We start from the raw sequence: 6,004 nt of genomic DNA, 5'->3' as shown, positions 1-6,004 counted from the left end.
TCGTGTTTGGGGAATATATCATACGCTTCTACTTTTTAGGTTATGGGCTCCCATAGGGTAACTGGGAATTTCTACTTCCACGGAATTCTAGACATCCTGCAAAGCAGGTCACCTCTAGCTTCTAAACTCACCTGCTTTGAGAGACACAAAGAGTCCTCAATCCTTCATGCATGCAGAAATTTCATGTTGCTTCCAGAACTTGGCTAAAATTGAAAGACAGAAGGCAAGTCTTGTGAAAATAAAGCATACTCAAAAATCAGGATAATTGCATGAATAGTTAAGAAGAAAATTAGCTGGCAAAAGCTTTTTCTTTTCACTTTTCTGCTTCTGAATGACAGAGAATAGGATTCTTGCTCTAATGTTAATCCCAAATTTCTCCTAGATTGCTTCCTTTCTGCAGTTTCCCTGGACACACAGGAGGCATCCACAAAGACAGAGCACCTTCACTAATCTGTCCAGAAGGCCATCTGCATAAGACAGGATGTGGAAACACAGGTCTAATCTGAGTTGCAGACTCAGTCCCAGAGCCCTCTGGATAAATTCTGCAATTTCTAAGAAAAAAGGTAAAATCTCTGCTGCCACAAGGGAGTTGTCTTATCTTTTTAAATAGGGAACTTTTGCTCCAAGCAAGTGATGGCACTTTTGTGCTGATGAGGACCCTGGGAGGGCAGTAGGTCCCAGATGGGAGCAGCTGTTATACTCACCAGACCTTTTACCCAGACAGAACTCATCAGCTAAGCAGTTTCCCCACTGCCTTAGAGCTTCTCTAACTAGTAAAGTAATGCTCAAAATTCTCCAAGCTAGGCTTCAGCAATATGTGAACCATGAACTTCCAGATGTTCAAGCTGGTTTTAGAAAAGGCAGAGGAACCAGAGATCAAATTGCCAACATTCTCTGGATCATGGAAAAAGCAAGAGAGTTCCAGAAAAACATCTATTTCTGCTTTATTGACTGTGCCAAAGCCTTTGACTGTGTGGATCACAATAAACTGGAAAATTCTGAAAGAGATGGGAATAACAGACCACCTGACCTGCCTCTTGAGAAATCTGTATGCAGGTCAGGAAGCAACAGTTAGAACTGGACATGGAACAACAGACTGGTCCAAATAGGAAAAGGAGTACGTCAAGGCTATATATTGTCACCCTGCTTATTTAACTTATATGCAGAGTACATCATGAGAAACACTGGACTGGAAGAAACACAAGCTGGAATCAAGAGTGCCAGGAGAAATATCAATAAACTTAGATATGCAGATGACACCACCCTTATGGCAGAAAGTAAAGAGGAACTAAAAAGCCTCTTGATGAAAGTAAAAGAGGAGAGTGAAAAAGTTGGCTTAAAGCTCAACATTCAGAAAACGAAGATCATGGCATCTGGTCCCATCACTTCATGGCAAATAGATGGGGAAACAGTGGAAACAGTGTCAGACTTTATTTTTGGGGGCTCCAAAATCATTGCAGATGGTGGCTGCAGCCATGAAATTAAAAGACGCTTACTCCTTGGAAGGAAAGTTATGACCAACCTAGATAGCATATTCAAAAGCAGAGACATTACTTTGCCAACAAAGGTCCGTCTAGTCAAGGCTATGGGTTTTTCCAGTAGTCATGTATGGATGTGAGAGTTGGACTGTGAAGAAAGCTGAGCGCTGAAGAATTGATGCTTTTGAACCGTGGTGTTGCAGAAGACTCTTGAGAGTCCCTTGGACTGCAAGGAGATCCAACCAGTCCATTCTAAAGGAGATCAGTCCTGGGTGTTCATTGGAAGGACTGAGGTTGAAGCTGAAACTCCAATACTTTGGCCACCTCATGTGAAGAGGTGACTCATTGGAAAAGACTCTGATGCTGGGAGGGATTGCGGGCAGGAGGAGAAGGGGATGTCAGAAGATGAGATGGCTGGATGGCATCATCGACTCGTTGGACATGAGTTTGAATAAACTCTGGGAGTTGGTGATGTACAGGGAGGCTTGGCGTTCGATTCATGGGGTCTCAAAGAGTCGGACACGACTGAGCGACTGAACTGAACTGAACATTATGAAACTACTGAATGTTCTTTGAAACAGAAAATCAGGAACAACAGAAAAGTGGACCATTTTTGGTGTGCAAAGGTGATCTTCACTATTGTGAAGCTGGTGAAACCTTGTGGGTGTATTAAAGTCAAAAAGAAAGCAATTAGCTAAGAGATGAAAGGCTCTGGTCAGCCTTGGGGTCAGCCACCAGCAGGAGGCACTAAGTAGGTTCAGGGAGCAATTGACAGCTACACAGGGCTTCACCACTTCCTTCTGGAAGGAATCAACCGGCTGTGGCTGGATGAGGTCAGTCTTTTCTCTAATCTCAAAGGAAGTCATTTCATGCTAGGAGAAAACAGGGTTAGTGATAGGAAGAGAAGAACCCTGACTGCCTCCTCAGGTCATGGCGTTTGATATTAGGACAGGGGTCCCTGACCTCTGGGCTATGGACCACTATGTCCTTTCAGATCAGTGGTGGCATTAGATTAGAAATAAAGTGCACAATAAATGTAATTCTCCTGAATCATCTAGAAACCACCCGTACCCCACCCCAGTCTGTGGAAAAATTGTCTTCTGTGAAACTGGCCCCTGGTGCCAAAAATGTTGGGGACCACTGCATTAGAAGGAAATGCCCACACCAGACTTAGGAGACTAGCTTTGTCTCTTGGCTCAATCTCACAACCACTGTGAGATTAACCAGTGTTGACCAAGGAAATACTTCTGAGCACATCTGAGATTTAGTCCTGATGCCAGTTGCAATTCTTGTGACTAGAAAGTGCTGAGGACTAAATATTGTTTTCAAGCCTGCACTTACAGAGCAAATCTCTGCCAAGCCTAATGGGTCCCAAGTACTAGTCACTTATTCTACCAACGTTCAACACTCCTCAGCCCAGTCCTAGTTAATGTACAGGCAGGTTGTTGGCAGTATTTATTAGTGGCATCCTGCATCCCTGCAGGGGCGTCCCTGGTGGCTCAGCAGTAAAGAATCTCCTTGCAGTGCTCACTTCAGCAGCACATATACTAAAACTCCAATGATACAGAGAAAATTAGCATGGCCCCTATGCAAGGATGACAAGAAAACTCATGAAAAATTCCATATTTTTTCAGGATGGGGAACACATGTACTCCCATGGCTGATTTATGTCAATGTATGGCAAAAACCACTACAATATTGTAAAGTAATTAGCCTCCAATTAAAATAAATAAGTAAATATTTTTTTAAAAAAGAAAGAATCTGCATGCAATGCAGGAGGCCACTTGTAATGCAAGAGACACAGATCCGATCCCTAGGTTTTGAAGATCCCCTGAAGAAGGAAATGGCTACCCACTCCAGTATTCTTGCCCGGAGAATCCCATGGACAGAGAAGCCTGGCAGGCTACAGTTCATGGGGTTGCAAAGAGTCAGATACGACAGCAACTAAACCACCACCACCACTATCACTCTGCAGTCTCAGGGGAAGGTCTATAGGGCCACTTTCCTCCATCTTAACAGAAAAAGCCACTTGCTCACTCAAACGCAGACCCCAGTTCAGGGCCCCAGAGTCAACCATGACAGGATGCAATAGGGTGCTGAAGCTCCTACCAAACGTTCTTAGCAACCACTGGGATGAATGCCCTTTGCTGGCCTACCCTTGGATTTGAGTCTAACAAGTAGGCTCTGACTGGGGACTTCCCTGATGGTCCAGTGGCTAAGACTCTGCAGGGGGCCTGTGTTCGATCTCTGATCAGGGAACTAGATCCCACATGCCATAACTAAGAGTTCAAATGCTGCAACTAAAGATCTTGCATACCACCACTAAAAATATCCCACACTCTGCATAGACAAAGAAAATAAACAAACATAATTTTTTTAAAAAGTAGGCTCTAACCTTGTTGCCAGGGTTTGCAGATGCTACTTCTCTGGAGATAATTTAAAAAGTGTTTAAAAAAAACAAACAAAAAAAAAACTGTTGCCTTTAACTACCTTCTTTGGCTAGCTTTCTTCCTTTTTCTTCCTTACTGGGTATCAGAAGAAAAGGAGGAGCTTACTCATACTGTACGTGCAATGACGAAGATTTACTCATTCAGAGGAAGAAAAGCCTGTTTCTAGCTCCACCTCTGAAACTAGGAAGTTAGAACTTAGCACTCAATCCCTAGGAAAATTTTTCAAGCTTTCCTAAATGACACACAAACCAAAACTGAATTATAAACTAGTTTTAAGCATATAGCTGTGTGAACGTATGATCTTCAACTGCATGTGAAAGTATGAATGACCCTCATAAATCTAAAGTTGAGCAAAAGAAGCTGGATGCAAGAGTATAGACCAAACTATTCTCTTTATTTGAAGTCAGGACACTGACTATCTCTGGTAGGGAGGGGGGCTGAGGATGAGAAGAGAGCCAAGAGGGGAGTCGAAGAGCCAGCTTCAGGGGCATGTGTATAGGGCCCTGTGCTTTGAAAGACCCCACAGTTGACTTCAAGCTCTGCGGTCACCATCTTAAAGTTCTCAATAAAACTGGAACATTGCATCTTCATTTCTCTTTGGGCCCTGTAAATTATATAACTGCTTCTGGGTATTTGGTGATGTTTTCTTTATTTTGTTTATAATTTTATGTATCTATTTTAGCTATTTTTGGCTGCACTGTGTCTTCATCACTGCGCAAGAGTTTTCTCCAGGTGCAGCAAGCAGGGGCTACTCTCTAGTCGTGGTGCACGGGCTTCTCACTGCAGTGGCTTCCCTTGCTGCGGGGCATAGGCTCTAGAGCCCAGCCTCAGTAGCTGTGGTGCACAAGCTTATTTGCTCCGTGTCATGTGGGATCTTCCTGGGCCAAGGATTGAACCCTTGTTCCCTGCATTGCAAGGTAGATTCAACCATGGGATTACCAGGGAAGTCAATGTTCTTTAAATCTGGGTGTTGAATTTCTGAATATTCATCAAACTGTACATACCTTGATATGTTTGCTTTTCTGGGTGTGTATTATACTTCAGTATAGTTTTAAAAACTGAATATAGATTATTTAAAAACTAAATCAGCAAAACATTACTTATGGAACACAGCCAAAGTTGTATTCACAAGAAAATACACATTTTTGTGTATTTTCTTACACATTTTTATTGCTAAATAAGAAAAAATAAAATTTCATTAACGAAGCAGATGAAAAAGGAAATTAGAAGAGGAAAAAAGTCACAGCAAAGCAAAATTTAAAGAAAGCAAAAGGAAGAAATTAATAAAGATAAAAGCAAAATGAATTATTTCAATAGCAGAAAAGCAATTGGTTAATAAATCTAAGATCTAGTTCTTTGAGGTTGGAGGAAAGCAAACAATAAAACTGATAAACCACTAGCTAACATGATGAAAAAAGACTAAAGAGGGAATTCCCTGGTGGTCCAGTGGTTAGGACTCTGTGCTTTCACTGTCAAGGGCCCAGGTTCAATTCCTGGTTGGGGAGCTAAGATTCCACAAGTCTTGGGGTGCAGCCAAAAAAAAAAACACGACAAGATATAAATATACAAATTAGGAATGAGAAAGGACTTATAAGCATGGATAAGAGGAAATAATGAGAAATACAGAGAAAACTTGGCCCTATTACAATTTAAAATCTGAAAGAAATGGATAATACTCAAGGAAATATACATTACCAACAGGGACTCAGAGACAGTAGAAAATCTAAATACACAAATAACCATGGACAGAAGCTGTCAAAAGCTATACCTCAAAGAAAAAATGCTGAACCCAGACACATTAATGAGCAACTTCTTTCAAATTTTCACAGAATCAACCATTCTTATACTATTAAACTTGTTCAAAAGCACAGAGAAAGAAGCAAACATTCCACTATTTTATGAAGCCAAAATCTTATAGAGATTGTACAACAGAAAAACTATGGCTCAGTTCCATTTATAAATATAGATGGAAAATGCCTAAATGAACATAATTTTGCAGTATACTTTGAAAGCAGCTTGACTATATTTCAGGAAGGATAGAGTGGTATAATAGAAGGAAACCCATTAATCTAATTC

At 41.3% G+C, this 6,004-nt stretch overlaps 2 non-coding genes across 2 annotated transcripts; both read left to right on the top strand.

Annotated features, from left to right (window-relative positions):
- Positions 1-3,001: 3,001 nt before the first annotated feature.
- LOC120877153 lies at positions 3,002-3,108 on the top strand. Its single transcript, XR_005724278.1, has one exon. It is a non-coding gene; the product is annotated as a U6 spliceosomal RNA (small nuclear RNA).
- Positions 3,109-5,360: 2,252 nt separating this feature from the next.
- TRNAE-UUC lies at positions 5,361-5,433 on the top strand. Its single transcript has one exon. It is a non-coding gene; the product is annotated as a tRNA-Glu (tRNA).
- The last annotated feature ends 571 nt before the right edge of the window (positions 5,434-6,004 follow it).

This window comes from Oryx dammah, unplaced genomic scaffold (genome assembly GCF_014754425.2).
Source record: "Oryx dammah isolate SB20612 unplaced genomic scaffold, SCBI_Odam_1.1 HiC_scaffold_17, whole genome shotgun sequence".
Lineage (NCBI taxonomy): Eukaryota > Metazoa > Chordata > Mammalia > Artiodactyla > Bovidae > Oryx > Oryx dammah.
Note: the sequence above shows the minus strand (reverse complement) of the source record. Positions and strands in the feature narration are given on the sequence as shown.